General features: G+C 36.6%; 1 long non-coding RNA gene and 2 pseudogenes across 1 annotated transcript in view; 2 read left to right on the top strand and 1 right to left on the bottom strand.

Annotated features, from left to right (window-relative positions):
• LOC135362190 (uncharacterized) overlaps window positions 1–15942 on the top strand; it is a 258629-nt gene that overhangs the window by 11938 nt on the left and 230749 nt on the right. The window lies entirely within an intron of this gene.
• On the top strand, window positions 6633–10896 carry LOC129045489 (small ribosomal subunit protein uS17m-like; annotated as a pseudogene).
• Window positions 12554–13827, bottom strand: LOC123835807 (magnesium transporter NIPA2-like; annotated as a pseudogene).

The raw sequence follows: 15942 nt of genomic DNA, 5'->3' as shown, positions 1-15942 counted from the left end.
TGGCTAGAAAGATTAAAAGCTAATATTTATTGATGAATTACTATGTGCCAAGCTTGCCACTTAGTCCTCACAGCAGTTCCATAAGGTAGGTATTATTATCCCATCATACAGATGAGAAAACTGAGGTTCATTTGAAGAAGCAACTTGCCCATGGTAGTATTAAAGGGTAGATCCCAGACTTGAGCCATAACTATTTGATTCAAAAGCCTTAACCACTGTTAACTTATGCCAGATATCACATCTGAAAACTAGTCTTAGCCATCCTACAATAAAAACTCTCCAATAATTTGAATTAGTAAAGCATTCTGAATTATATCTTATTACTTTTGATGTATAGTAACTAGAAATCAGGCTACAAAGTGTCCAGTAGGAGAAGATTAAAAAGAATTTGAGTAGGCAGCAGCGATTTATAGTCATTGATTTATCAGTTGATTACCTGTTGGTTGCTTCTGAAATAGTGAGGGATGCTTGTAAAGTGGCTTTCCTCATTCCTCTGCAGTCTTATTCATTCTATAATTTGCAAAATCAATCTATTCAGAAATAATAAATACAGGAACTTCATTATAGTTCCTAACTGATTTATCTCAAATGCTGGATTTGTGGAATCTAGACTAATGAGTTAGGCCTTGCATTCCTGGTTTCTCTTTACGTGCCTATGGTGGGGGCAGAAGGGAGAAAAGAAAGCATTCAACTGCTAGTGTGCAGGGAGAGTGCACTAATTGGTTTCTGGAAAGAAATCTATTTTGGGGACTTTTACAGGTGGTTTAGAAGCTGTCAGAAAACCCAGGGGCAGCGGGAGAGCCATAAGGCTGGTCTTACCCTCAGTCCTCCTGCCCCAAGGGGGGCTCCAGGACAAGCTCACACAGAGCCATCTCAGCACTCACCCCAGGCCTGTGCCTTCCTGCCGCTCATCTCACAAAATCTGAGTCTATGCTCACAGAAAAGGTTGAATCAGCCTCTTCAATAAAAATTCCTTTTCTGGTATCTTCCCAGAAGAAATTAACTACTTCGTTGCTGAGAACAACATCAGGCACATTTTCACCAAATAATGGAAATGTGTGTGTGTGTGTGTGTGTGTTCTTTGTTGTTTTAAATTTTAAAAGCCACACCTAATCAGGGGTGAGGATTTTTTTTTAACCCTATTTTCTGTAGTCCTAGCCTTTGCATTTTTCAATTTCAATAGTAACCTACTTCCTAAAGTTACTGTTATTAAAGATGTCCATTGTGTAGTAGACACAGGTTGTGTACCAGAATTCCTTCCTGTAAGGAACCACTGACCTCCAGTCTGTGCCCCCAGTGCTCCCAGAGATGGAATCAGGAGCCTCACTGTCTTTGAGAATGAGCCCTGACCCTGGCCAGTCATTGCTTCAAGAAAGGGCTTGATCCCTCACTGGCTTGGAAGCAAACTGTCAGAGCCCTCCCTGGGGTTTTTGTGAGAACCAACAGAAAATTCTGTCTCCTATTCTTGCAGATCATTCTCTCAGGAAGATCTGAAGTTCACTTGCCATTGGCCATATTTTTTAACTAGGTGAGGGAGGCAGCTGTCTGGGATGAAAAAGAATGAGGACAAAACATGGAAGGAGGCAGAATCAGTGGAGAAACTGAGGACATTGCCTGAGCCCCCATATCCAGCTACCTCTTGGGTCACTTCTACTTACAGGTTCATGGTGATACGAGCCAAACCACCTTTTTAAGCTTATACTAGTTCTGCTCAGTTCTGTCTTTTTTTTTTTTTTTTTAAAGAGAGAGAGAGAGTGCGCGTGTGATCAAGCAGGAGTGAGGGGTTGGGGCAAAAGGATAGGGGGAGAGAGAGAATCTTAAGCAGGCTCCATGCCCAGCATGGAGCCCGACTCAGGGCTTGAACTTAAGACTGACCTAAGCCGAAATCAAGAGTCGGATGCTTAACCAAGCCACCCAGGTGCCCTCAGTTCTGTCATTTTAACTAAAGATTGTGAGTAAAACTTTCTTCCATGTACCTTCAAACACCTCTTGCTCTCCTCCCACTTTTACAAAATAGGATCGCTCTATGCATATTGCTTTACACCTAGCCTTTTCACTTTATGTGTCATTAGTACTTCTCCAGGTACTATATTTAGACCAACTTCATTCTTTTTAAAACAGTAGGGCATGACACAGGAATGCATAGGTCTATTTATTTTTAAACTGTTCATTGACGGGTGGACATTTTGTTTATTCCCCAGTTTTTGATACCACAACCTAGCCTGCAGTGTACATCTTTGCAACAATATCTTTAGGCATTTGGGTAAATATTGTTACAAGATAAATTCATGGCAGTGGCATTTTTGGGTCAAAAATTTCAAAGAATTTTTCATAGAAATTTCATAGAAATTGCCAAACTGCCCTCCAAGAAAGTTGTGTCAATACTAGGCTCACAGCAACAGCATATATGAAAGAAAGGTCCCCTTTTCCACACCCTAACCAAGGTGTGGGATATTATTACTTTTAAAATCTTTGGCATTCTTTGAGATAAATACATATCTCATTGTTTTAAGATGTGTTTCTTTAAATATTAGTGGATTGAAACTTTCCTTCTACTTAACGGTTATGTGTGTTTTTTTTTATCTTGGACATGCTTGTACATACCCCTTCCCTCTTTTTCTGCTGGGGTCTTCATGTTTTTCCTGGTAATTTGTAACAATTTGTTATCTATCAAGTTTATCAATTCACTGCCTGTCATATAGCCTGTCATTTTTTCCTAATTTGTCTCACTTAAAAAAATTCTTATGTGTGATGTCTTCTGCCAGATTTAAATTTAAATTTTCACATAGCCAAATATATAAATATTTTCCTCTTTTGTTTTAAAAACTCAATAATGTTATAAATCTACTAACATTTATTCCCAAATATTGTAATAGTTACCTATAAGAATTTAATCTTGTTGGTGAGAACATTGTGTGCTAACATCTTTAGGCTACTAGACGTAGTTAGGAATAATTTTGTGAGGAAATTACTGTATATCTCTTTTAAAACCGTTCTATTACAGTGCATGTAGTGATTTTGACTCTGGACAAGTTTGCAGCCCACTCTCAAGTAATGATTGGCAAGAGTTGAGATGAGGGTTAAGGGATTGGGTTCTATTCTATCTCTGCGTTCATCTTGGTGAATGATCTTGAGTGAATCATGTAATCCCTCTGGGTTTCATTTTCTCCATCTTGAAAGGAGTGCATTGAATGAGATAAGCTCTGCAAACCTTTCTAGCACTAAACTGTCAAAAGTCTATGAATTCTTTGCACATGTTTTATTTAATAGAGCCAAGATTTGAATCCAGAGTCTGAAGTCTGTGTCTTAAAACTATTACATTGTCTTTTGTGCAGCGCTCTATGTCTCTCACTGAAGGGAAAGAAAGAGATGTCAAAGTCTGTGTCTGAGAGGGCAAGTGAGGGGAGAATAGACCTGGTGAGAAATGAGAGTACAGAAAAGGATGAAGGGAGAAGAATTGTCCTTGGGGTAATATGTGGTGATTCTAGAGGTGGAGATCAAGGAAGACCAGAGGTGGGAGGAAGGTTGGAGGAAAATAAGACTATCAGGGGAGAAAGGGAGTGGAAATAGACTGCTTGTTTCTAAGAAAATTTACTTTTGTTGGCCATGTGTCTGTCAGGGTTATGTACATCAAATGCTAAGCCAAATTACAGGGCATCTTAGTTTACTTCTCAAAGAACTGACATACTCAAGCTGCTTAATACATCTGCCCGTGATGAAATATAAAACTTTATAATAGAGAGTGGGAAAATGAAACATATGAAAGAGATATATTATTTGTTTGCTTGCTTTGCCTTTTAGAGAAATCCATGGAAAAATTCACAAGAACTGAGGAGAATGAAGAACCAGACAGAATTAAGGGAGGAAAATTGGGGGGAAAATATCTATGTGTTCTTTAGAAAGCAGTGAGTAAACTTATCAATCAAATAATACTGTTAACTAACTAGAATTTAAATAAAAAATTGAAAAAATAAAATAGTTTCCAATAAAAAAAAAAAAAAATGAGACCAAAAGGATCAAAAGCCTATGCTCAACGAACATTGGGACTGTTCCTCTTATTTACTATAGATCTTCCAAATGTGTCCAGTGGGAAAATTTTTATAACATTGTTTTTGGACTATGCTGGTGAAGATGGTGAGATTTTCTCTTTGTAACATATGGACCCAAATTCCTGGAGGTGATAGAATCAGTGTACTAGGCTAATTTAAGCTTTTGAAGTTTTGCTGATCTGATGGGTGAAATTTATAAGGCTATTGTTTTAATCTGAGCTTTTTTATCTGATTAAAATTGAGGTTGACATCTTTTAATGTTAATTGAACATTCTATTCTTCTGTGAATGCATCTTTATATCCCTTGCTTATTTTTCTGTTAGGTTGTTTGCCTTTTTCTTATTGATTTATAGCATTCTTTATATATTCTGGTTATAAATACTTGGTCAGTCCTATGTGTTGCATGTAACTGTGGAAGTCTGTAGTTTATATTTTATCTTTATAGTAAATTTCATCATACAAAAAGCTTTCATTTTAATGTCACATTTGTCAGGTTTTTTTTTTTTTTTTTTTTTTTACTATGGTTTGCACTTTTTGTGTCTTACTTACAAAGTTGTTCACTACCCCCATAGTCATAAAAACATTCCTTGTTTTTCCTAAAAGTTTAGAAATTTTGCTTTTCTTTAGGCATTACTCCATTTGGAATTGCTTTTTACATACAGTTTGAGATAAGGAGTTCACTATATTTCTTTATATTAACCAGTTATACCAATATAATTTATTAAATCACCTGTCTTTTCTATACTAAATTGGAGATTTTGTAGGATTTTTACATAGACAATTAGTATGGTATTGGAGTAAAGATAGATACATGGATCAGTGCAGTAGATTACTTAATAGAGACTTTCTACTCAATAGAGAGTCTCTATATAGTCAGTTGATTTGGGATAAAGTAGTTAAGGCAATTTAATGGAGAAATGATCATCTCTTCAGTAAATGGTGCTGGAACAATTGGGTAGCTTTATGCAAAAATAAAATACACCTTAACCCTTAACTCATATCATATACAAAATTTAACTCAAAGTGGATCATAGTCTAAAATGTAAGCGTTAAAACTATAAAACTTCTAAAAGAAAATATAGGAAAAAATCTTAGTGACCTTGGATTTGGTAAAAGACTTCTTAAATATGACACTGAAAGTCCAAACCTCAAAATAAGAAGTCAATAAATTAAAAACTTTTGTTTTTCTTTTCTTTTTAAAAATGTATTTATTTGAAAGGGGGGAGGGCCAGAGGGAGAGGAAGAGAGAGAATCTCAGGCAGACTCCCCACTGAGCTTGGAGCCCAACATGGGGGGGCTTGATCTTATGGCCCTGGGATTGTGACCCAAGCCAAAATCAAGAGTCAGACACTTAACTGACTGAGCCAACAGGTGCCCCAAAAACTTTTGCTTTTCAAAACAACACCATTATGAAAATGAAAGTCAAGCCACAGCCTAGAAGCAAATACTTGCAAAATATGTATCTTATAACTAATTAGCAAGATAAACAACCCAATAAAAATTGGTAGGATTTAAACAGACACATCACTAAAGAAGAAATATGGATGCAAAAAAACATGAAAAGATGCTCAACATCATTAGCCATTAGGAAATGCAAATCACTTTGCACCCATTAGAGTGGCTGAAATTCCAAAATTGATAAAACCTGACTGTACCAAGTGTTGTGGAGGATGTACAGTAACCAGCAATCTTCTACAGTGCTGGTGGGAATGTAAAATGGTACAACTGTTTTGGAAGACACCATGGCAGTTTCTTAAAAAGTTAAACATGCACTTATCTGTGACCTAAGAGAAAAGAAAGCACATGTTTATACAAAGATTTATACATAAGTGTTTGAGCAACTTTATTAATAAAAATTAAATATTAGAAACATCTCAAGTGACCATCAACAGGTGAATGGATTTAAAAAAACCTCTGGTATATCCACATGATGAATTTAAATGAATGAAGGAATATCTGGGAATTCCGGGGAAGATGGTGGAGTAGGAGGATTCTAGGCTCACCTTGTCCCATGGATACACCTAGATAACATCCACATCAGTGTAAATAACCCAGAAAAGGACCTGAAGACTGGCAGAACAGGTTCTCTGCAGCTAAATTTAGAGAAGAGGCCACATTGAAGAAGGTAGGAAGGGCAGAGACACAATTGGGAGCCAAAGTGACCTGTGAGACTGTCTGCAGGGAGGGAGGATACAGCAGAGTACACAGAGAGGAGAGGAGCAGACCCCACATCAAGCACTCCAGGCACAGGGGACCCAGGCTGGGAAGGCGAATCTCCATAATATCTGGCTTTGAAAACCAGAGGAACCTAACTTCATGAGTTCTTACAATCAGTGGGGCTTAACACCTGGAACTTTAAAAAACAGCAACTTCAGCTCTGGCAGAGCTGGAGAGCAGGAGGAAACTGAGTCCCTGCCCTTAAAGACACAGCACAACAAACAGCCCTGCTGAGACACAGCATAGAAGCAGCAGTTTGAAAAATGCCTGGGGTATGTGGGAGGGAGATTTGTTTACTAATCTCAGAGTTGTGCTGGAAGGGCAGGGATCTTTGGAGAATTCCTTAGGAATAGAGGAGCTGGTGGATGCCATTTCCCTCTCTCAGCCCCTCCAGCCTAGATACATGGACAGCTGTTGGAACCAGTGGACTGCAAACACTCTTTACCTAGCTTGCTAACAGTGTACCTTACCCCCATGCTCTTTTGTGGACCCGCTCCCTCCATCCTGGCCTGGGCAGCAGTTTTCCAGTGGCTGCAGGTCCCCTCCTGCAGCAGATTAGTGCAAACTTCACTAACAGTGCACACCCCACACCGAAGTTCTCTTGCAGACCCACCCCCTCCAACACACCCTTGGTAGGAGTCCATCCAGAGCAGTGCCACAAGCCTGGCAGTAGGCAGGCAGCCCCAACAAGGGCCAGAATTGCAGGCCCTGCCTGTCAATGAAAGCTTCTCAGGAGACAACACAGGGAGAGCGTCCTGCAATTTGGTGCTGTTGCACTTCTGGCAAATGCCTGATCTGACTCAACTCAAGCCCAAGGCAGCCCCAGACTGGCCCACTAATGACATAGGGAGCAAAACTGCCTACAACAGGCAGAGAGACATTGCAGATGACTGGACTGAAGACAAATACAGTTTAGCCACAATAGTAGGGTGCATATAATAGGGTGCAACATACATAGGAGATACCCCTGAAGTGCCAGGTTCTAGTGAACAGGGAACATTGTGCACATTGACATTACAGGGCCTCTTCTTCATAAGGCCATTACTTTTAAGAGTAAGAGATCGAATTGACTTTCCTACACATAGAAATAGACAAAGAATTAGACAAAATGAGGAGATACAGGAATATGTCTTAAATGAAAGGACAAAACCACAGCAAGAGAGCTAACTAAAATATAAGTAATATGCCTGATAAAGAATTTAAAGTAATGGTCATAAAGATATTCGCTGGGCTTGAGAAAAGAGTGGAGGACCTCAGTGAGACCCTCAACAAAAGAGATAGAAACACCAAAAAGAACCAGAGATAAATAACTCAATAACTGAAATTAAAATTACACTGGAGGGAATAAACAGTAGACTAGAGGAATCAGGAGAATGGATCAGTGACCTGGAGGACAGAGTAATGAAAAGCAACCAAGCTGAACAGGAGAGAGAAAAAATAATAAAGAATGAGAATAGATTAAGAGAACTCAGTGGCACCACCAAGCATAATAAATTTGCATTATAGGGATCCCAGAAGGAGAAGAGAGAGAAAAGGGGGCAGAAAATGTTTTTGAAGAAATGAAACTTTTGAAGTTGTCCTCTCAGACACTTTTGAAGTTGTTGAAGTTGTTTTGAAGAAGCTGAAAACTTCCTGAATCTGGGAAATGAAGCAGATATCCAGCTCCAGGAGGCATAGAGATCCAACAAAATCAAACCAGGGAGGTCCACACCAAGACACATAATAGTTTAAGTGGCAAAAAGTAGTGATGAAGAGATAATTTTAAAAGCAGCAAGAGAAAACAGTCACATACAAAGGAAATCCCATAAGACAATCAGCTGATTTTTCAGCAGAAACTCTGCAGGCCAGAAGAGTATGGCATGATATATTCAAATGCTGAAAGAAAAAAAAAACTGCTGACAAGAATACTCTATCCAGCGAGGCTTGCATTCAGAATAGAAAGAGAGATAAAGAGTTTCTACAAATGAAAGTTAAAGGAATTCATGACCACTAAACCAGCCCTGCAAGAAATGTTAAAAGGGATTCTTTCAATGGAAAGGAAAGACCATAAGCAGGAGTAAGAAAAGTAGGAAACACAAAAGCAGTAAAATGAAGTATATCTATAAAAATCAGTCCAGGGATTCACAAAATGAAAGGATATAAATTATGACACCATATACCTAAAATGTGGAGGGATAAAACTAAAGAATGGGTTCAAACTTAAGTGACCATCAACTTAATATAGATTGCTATATGCATAAGATATTGTATACAAACCTAATGGTAAGCACAAATCAAAAAACAGTGATAGAAATGCAAAAAATAAAGAGAAAGGAATTCAAGTATATCGCTAAAGAAAGCCAGCGAACTATGAGAGAAGAGAGCAAGAGAATAAAGGAACAGAGAGCTACAAATGAAGCCATAAAACAAGTAACAAAGTGGCAGTACATACCTATCAACAATTACTTTGCATATAAATGGACTAAACACTCCAATCAAAAGACATAGGATGAAGGAATTAATACAAAAGCAAGACCTGTCTATATGCTGCCTACAAGAGACTCATTTCAGACATAAAGACACATGCAGATTGAAAGTGAAGCGATGAAAAAGCATCCATCAGACAAATGGAAGTGAAGAGCCTGGTTGCAATATTTATTTATTTACATAGGAAGCAATATTCATTTATTTAAAGTTCTTAAATTACTTATTTAGAGACTTTAAAACAAAGACTGTAGCAAGAGACAAAGAAGGACACTATATAATCATAAATGGAACAATCCAACAAGGAGATTTAACATTTGTAAATATTTGTGCACCCAACATGGAAGCACTCAAATACACAAAGCAGCTAATAAGAAAAACAAAGGAAGTAATCAATAGTAATACAGTAATAGTAGGGGACATTAAAACCCCCTTTACACCAATGGATGGATCATCCAGACAGAAAATTAACAAGGAAATAGTGGCTTTGAATGACACATTGGACCAGATGCATCTAATAGATATATTCACAACATTCCATCCTAAAACAGCAGAATGCACATTCTTTTTAAGTGCACATGGAACATTCTCCAGAATACATCACATATTAGGCCACAGAACAAGTCTCAACAAATTCAAAAGGAATGAATTCATACCATGCATCTTTTCCAACTACAATGCTATGAAACTGGAAATCAACCACAAGAAAAAATCGGGGAAGATGACAAATACAATAGAACAGATCAATGAAACCAGGGGCTGGTTCTTTGAAAAAAATCAAGAAAATTGATAAACCTCTAGCTAGACTCGTCAAGGAAAAAAGAGAAAGGACTCAAACAAAATGACAAATGAGAGAGGGGAAATAACAAGCAACACTACAGAAATACAAACAATTATGAGAATATTATGAAAAATTATATGCCAACAAATTGGACAACCTAGAAGAAATGGATAATTCCTAGAAACATGTAACCTCCCAAAACTGAGTAAGGAAGATATAGAACATTTGAACAGACTAATTATCAGCAGTGAAATTGATTCAGTAATCAAAAAACTCCCAACAAACAAATGTCTAGGACCAGATGGCTTCTTAGGTGAATTCTATGAAACACTTAAATAAGAGTTAACACCTGTTCTTCTCAAACTAGTCCAAAATATAAAAGAGGAAGGAAAGCTTCCAAACTCATTCTGTGAGGCCAGCATTACCCTGATACCAAAACCAGATAAAGATACTACAAGAAAAGAGAACTACAGGTCAATATCTCTGATGAACATAGATGAAAAATCTTCAACAAAATATTAGCAAACTGAATCCAACAATACCTTAAAGAAGTCATTCACCATGATCAAGTAGGATTTATTCCCAGTATGCAAGGGTGGTTCGATATTCACAAATCAATCAGTATGATATATCACATCAACAAGAGAAAGGATAAAAACTATATGATCGATCCAGACTACATGTGCCAGGAAAACAGAGCCAGAAGGTGAGCACGGATCGAGCCCTGCAGTTGCAGGGGGTGAATTTGGAGGAGCGAGACACCACCCCGGTGAGAACCTGGAGGCAAGGTGACCAAAGCCACATAATGTCAGTAGTTTGTTCATCCGTCCATGCCAAATAGATCGTGGGGAAGGTGATTGGAACAGCAATGCAAAAAACAGCTAAAGTGAGAGTGACCAGGCTTGTTTTGGACCCCTATTTATTATTTTAATAAGCGTAAAACCTACTTTGCTCACGATGCTCTTCAGCAGTGCACAGTTGGGGATATTGTGCTTCTCAAAGCTCTACCTGTTCCACGAACAAAGCACATGAAACATGAACTGGCTGAGACCATTTTCAAAGTTGGACAGGTTATAGACCTAGTGACTGGAAAACCCTGTGCAGGAACTACCTACCTGGAAAGCCCAGTCAGCTTGGAAACCACCTGCCTAATCAAAAATCTGGAAGAACTCAATAGCTCTTCAACACAGTGAAGGAGGATTGGAAGAAGGAGCCAAAGGGAAAGATTTATAAGTTTGCTTTATGAAAAAATGAAATTTTTCTAAGTTTCATTACAAAGTGTCCAATTTCTCTTCCGGTATTTATGGAATAGCTAAAAGTAAATGAAGTAAAGGCCTTGTTAAATCCTCATAAAAGTTTAAGGTAAAAACAACAACAACTATATGATCCATTTCAATAGATGCAGAAAAAAATCTGAGAAAGTACATTTCATGATAAAAACCCTCAACAAAGTAGGTTTAGAGGGAACATACATCAACATAATAAATATCTAAAATAAATTGGAAAAAATAGAATTATCTGTAATAAAAAGGAATAAAATATTGATACCTGCAATAACATGGATGAATCTCAAAATAATTATACTAACTGAAAGAAGCTAGATGAAAGAGAGTAGAGATCCCTTTCTATAAAATCCTATATAAACAGAACTGTCATGACTGAAAGCAAGTTAGTGGGTTGTCTGAGGAGGGAGGAATTATAAATGGATCTGAGGAAACTTTTGGGAGTGATGGTTGTGCTCATTATACTGATTGTGATGATGATTTCATGGATGTTTACTTATGACAACATTTATTAAATTATATACTTAAGTATATGCAGCTTACACAATAAAGTTGTAAAAATGGATATATTCAGAGTTTCTTTTGATGTCAGATAATGTACTAATAATGAAGACATCAACTTCTTTTAAATCAAAGACTTTTTCAAATTTCCATGCTTTTTTTAAAGCTTTTAATGGACAGCTCAGTTACTTGTGTATAAAGAAAATACTTCTTAATTGTAGCGTGTATATACCGGTGTTCTCCTATCATATATTGCTGGCATTAAAATTTTTTATTAACCCTGGAATGACTTTGCTGAGATCACCCAGAGTGGTGAGAAATTAATCTCTTAGGCATAGGAAGGAATGTTGGGTGTGTGGGATATAAATTTTTTTAAACCTGGAAAATAAAAAGCACTTAAGATTCTTTGCCTAAGATATAAACTTAGAATAATTTAATTCTGGTATTGTCTGCAAAAAAGAAAAAAAGGTGTTTTTATTTTCTTAAAAAATAAAACTTCTCAACTTTGATAATCAGATATAGTAAACATCAGAGATTTTAAACATGGCCTCTCCCATTCTGTTCTTGAACTGATTATTTGTAAACATCTAGGCCGTCATGCATAAGGACACACATTTTGTGTCTTCTGCTGGTACTGCCCTTTCTCCAAACATTTTCAAAATTTCTCTTTAGTAGAGTCATGTCTGAGCCAGAAGGAAAATTGGTCTCTTCGCTATTGTTATAAATCACCCAAAATGTTATTACAAACTTAAATAATCTACTCTGTCTACCAGATCTGGTTCCACATCATATCAGACTGTTTTCAAAATCCCCACAAATTAATTTCCCCAAACAAATATTTATAACAGTATTTTGAAAAAAATTCTATTCTTATTTGACTAGTAGGTTGCTTTACCAGTACCCTGGTACAAGGACATGTCTTTTTAGCTTTGACAATAAAGAAATAAGATTTTATTTTTTTTTACATTTGAAATTAATACATTAGTTCTTCATGGAGAAATCAAGGCCTAAGATACATATACAATAATACCATGTTAATAAAAATAGAAGCCAGCCACATTCTAAGGTCATTTCCGTTAATGGCCATAATTTAAAAATAAGAAAATTAATTTTTCTTGATCCAAATTATGGAAATCTTAAAAATGGTTTTTCTCTAGAGAATATTATTTAAGAGAACAATGTCACTTTCAGATCTGTTCCGAAATTCAAACTCATTTTGTAGCAGAATTACAGAATAATGTTTTAATTAAATTTGTTTCTCAAAAAACTGTTAGATTTCCATTTCTTTGGGACATACTTCCACCAGTTAGCTGTTCAGTTTTCCAGGTTAAACTTTATTCATTGCTGTTGAAAATATTAGGGATATTAGAAATATTAGATTATATTCATTATTTTTTCATCTTATCAGAAAGACATGGCATCTTGCTAGACTAAATGGATATGTTTAAAGGCATGCAATCTTGGCATCCCCACAATGATTTTAAGGGAGGCACTCAAGGTACCAGTGATCTCATTAACAGGCATATCTTGCCACTCTTTAAAAAGAAGAGCTGAGCAAGTTAAAACTGACACTAAAAAGAATACTTAAACCATTTGGGGTCACTGTGTAGAAGGGTTCAGTATGTTCAGGGCCTTGTTTAGATAACCTGTTTGCCTTCATAGATTATAAGGTTTAGCAGCAGAATCCAGGCCAAGGAATGTCTCAGCTGAGGCTTTCCAGAAGAGTATTCTTTAAAGCAATGACTAGGCCTTTAACATAGCTGACTGAAGGCACTCCATCTGCAGAGTAGATGGTTATGTAACAAGAATATTTGTTTCCATGGTGAGGTTCTAACACAAAGATTAATAAGAATACTACAATGACAAGTATTGCAGAAACCCCAAAATATGGATCAGCTTGTTTGCGAGACATTATTTAATATCTCTGTGCCCTCTTCATTTGGAGCATGAGTGACCATAACTGTAGATCTTAACAAGGACAAGAGTTCCCAATGGAGGCGCTAAGGTGACTGGCTCAAATGCATAAGCAGCCCAGTTGGCAATCTCACCAGCTCCCATTGAGAGCAGTCTGGCCCACAGCCTTTCTTTATAGTGATATTGTAATAGCATTTATTACATAAATAGCATTTATTACATAAGTCCGTGGCCCGACTTGTGGTGAGCATAGCATAATGTATAAACTTGTTGAATCACTGTGTTGTACACCTGAAACTAATGTAATATTGTTACATTATATATGTACTCAAAAATATTTTCAAAATAAAACAAATAATTCAAAACAAAACAAAAAGATTTGCATGGCCATGTTGATCTGCTTTCAGAGATCCTCTTCTGATAAGTTGCAGGAGACCTTGTTTTTGTTGGTTTTATTTCAAAATGCAGTTTTCTGTAATAAAAATACTGATGCTCATAGACAATCCCAGACTCATATAAAAGTCATATAATCCATGCTTCTGGATATAGCATTTGCTCCTAAAGCAGCTCCTATGCATCACATTGATCATAAAGGAAGAAAAACTGTTGATACTGGAAAGAATGTGGTTCAGTCTTCAAATCAGACTTTCACATTCCCATACAGGCTTTAGGCACCACCACAGCCTCTTCATGCCCCCGTCTTCATCTATGTCCTGTGGGAAGTAGGCATGGCCAAGGCTGCTGCTGGGCTCCTCTCCATGGAGAAGTGCCAAACTGTCCCTTCTAGGATGATCTTTGACCACTTTTGCTGCCACTGCTATGATGAGATCCTGTCTTAGTGGCACCTAATTCTGGACCTGTAATAATAGATATCAGCAATATATCTATATCTATATCAAGTATATTTTTTAAATTACAGTTGAGACACAGCGTTACATTTGTTTCAGGTCTACAATATAGTGATTTGACATCTCTTCATGTTCTACTATGCTTACCACAATTGTAGCTACCGTCGGTCGCCATACAATGCTGCTACAATACAATTTACTATATTCCCTATGCTGTACCTTTCATCCCCATGACTTACTCATTGCATAACTGGAAGCCTGTGTCTCCCACTCCCCTTCACCCATTTTGCCCATCCTCCAACCACTCTACCCTCTGGCAACTACCAGTTTGTTCTCTGTATTTATGGGTCTGTTTGTGCTTTTTTTGTTTGTTCATTTGTTTTGTTTTTTAGACTCCACATATAAATGAAATATGGTACTTGTCTTTCTCTCTGACTTATTTCACTTAGCGTAATACCCACTAAGTCCATCCATGTTGTCACAAATGGCAAGATCTCATTTTTTTTATAGCTTAGTAATATTCCATTTACATACATACCACATCTTCTTTATCCAGTCATCTATTGATGGACATTTAGGTTGCTTCCGTATATTACCTATTGTAAATAATGCTGCAGTAAACACAGGGGTGCATATATCTTTTCAAATTAGTGTTTTTGTTTTCTTTGGGTAAATATCCAGCAGTAGAACTACTAGATCGTATGGTATTTCTACTTTTAATTTTTTGAGGAAGCGCCATACTGATTTTCACAGTGGCATTAATTTACATTCCCATCAACAGTGCACCAAGGTTTCTTTTTCTCCACATTCTCACCAACACTTGTTATTTCTTGTCTTTTTGATACTAGTCTGACAGGAATAACATGCTATCTCATTGTGGTTTTGATTTGCATTTCCCTGATAATTAGCAATGTTGAGCATCTTTTCATGTGTCTGTTGCTTATTTGCATAGCTTCTCTAGAAAAATGTTCAGATCTTCTGCCCATTTTTTAATCAAATTTGGCTTTTTGGTGTTGAGTTCTTTAAGTTCTTTATATATTTTGGATATTAACTTCTTATCAGATATATCATTTGCAAATATCTTCTCCCATTCAGTAAGTTGCCTTCTCATTTTGTGGTTACTTTGCTTGCAAAAGCTTTTTTTTTTTTTTTTTTTTTTTAATGTAGTCCCAATAGTTTATTCTTGCTTTTGTTTCCCTTGCTTGAGAAGACATATTTAGGAAAATGTTGCTAAGGCCTATCTCAGAGAGGTTACTGCCTATGTTTTCTTCCAGGAGTTTTATGTTTTCAGGTCTCACATTTAGGTCTTTAATCCATTTGTAGTTCATTTTTGTGTATGGTGTAGGAAAGTGGTCCAGTTTCATTCTTTTGCATGTAGCTGTCTAGTTTTCCCAGCACCATTTATTGACGAGACTGTCTTTTCCCCATTGTTTATTCTTGCCTCCTTTGTCATAGATTAATTGACCATGTAACTGTGGGTTTATTTCTGGGCTCTTTATTCTGTTCCATTGATTTATGTATCTGTTTTTGTACTACTACAATACTGTTTTGATTATTATTGCTATGTAGTAAATCTTGAAATCTAGAATTATGATACCTCTAGCTTTGTTCTTCTTTTTCAAGATTTGCTTTGAGTATTTGACGTTTTTTATGATTCCATACAAATTTTGGAATTATTTTTTCTAGTTCTGTGAAAAAATGCTATTGGTATTTTGATAGGGATTTCACTGAATGTGTAGATTACTTTGGGTAGTATGGACATCTTAACAATATTAACTCTTCCAGTCCATGAGTATATCTTTCCATTTGTGTCATCTTCAATTTTTTATATCATTATTATATTTTTTATATCACTGTTTTATAGTTTTCAGAGTACAGGTCTTTCA

This window comes from Mirounga angustirostris, unplaced genomic scaffold (assembly GCF_029215605.1).
Source record: "Mirounga angustirostris isolate CCGP_5_RB_7025 unplaced genomic scaffold, mMirAng1.0.hap1 SCAF_12, whole genome shotgun sequence".
Lineage (NCBI taxonomy): Eukaryota > Metazoa > Chordata > Mammalia > Carnivora > Phocidae > Mirounga > Mirounga angustirostris.
This window is presented reverse-complemented; position numbering and strand designations above follow the sequence as displayed.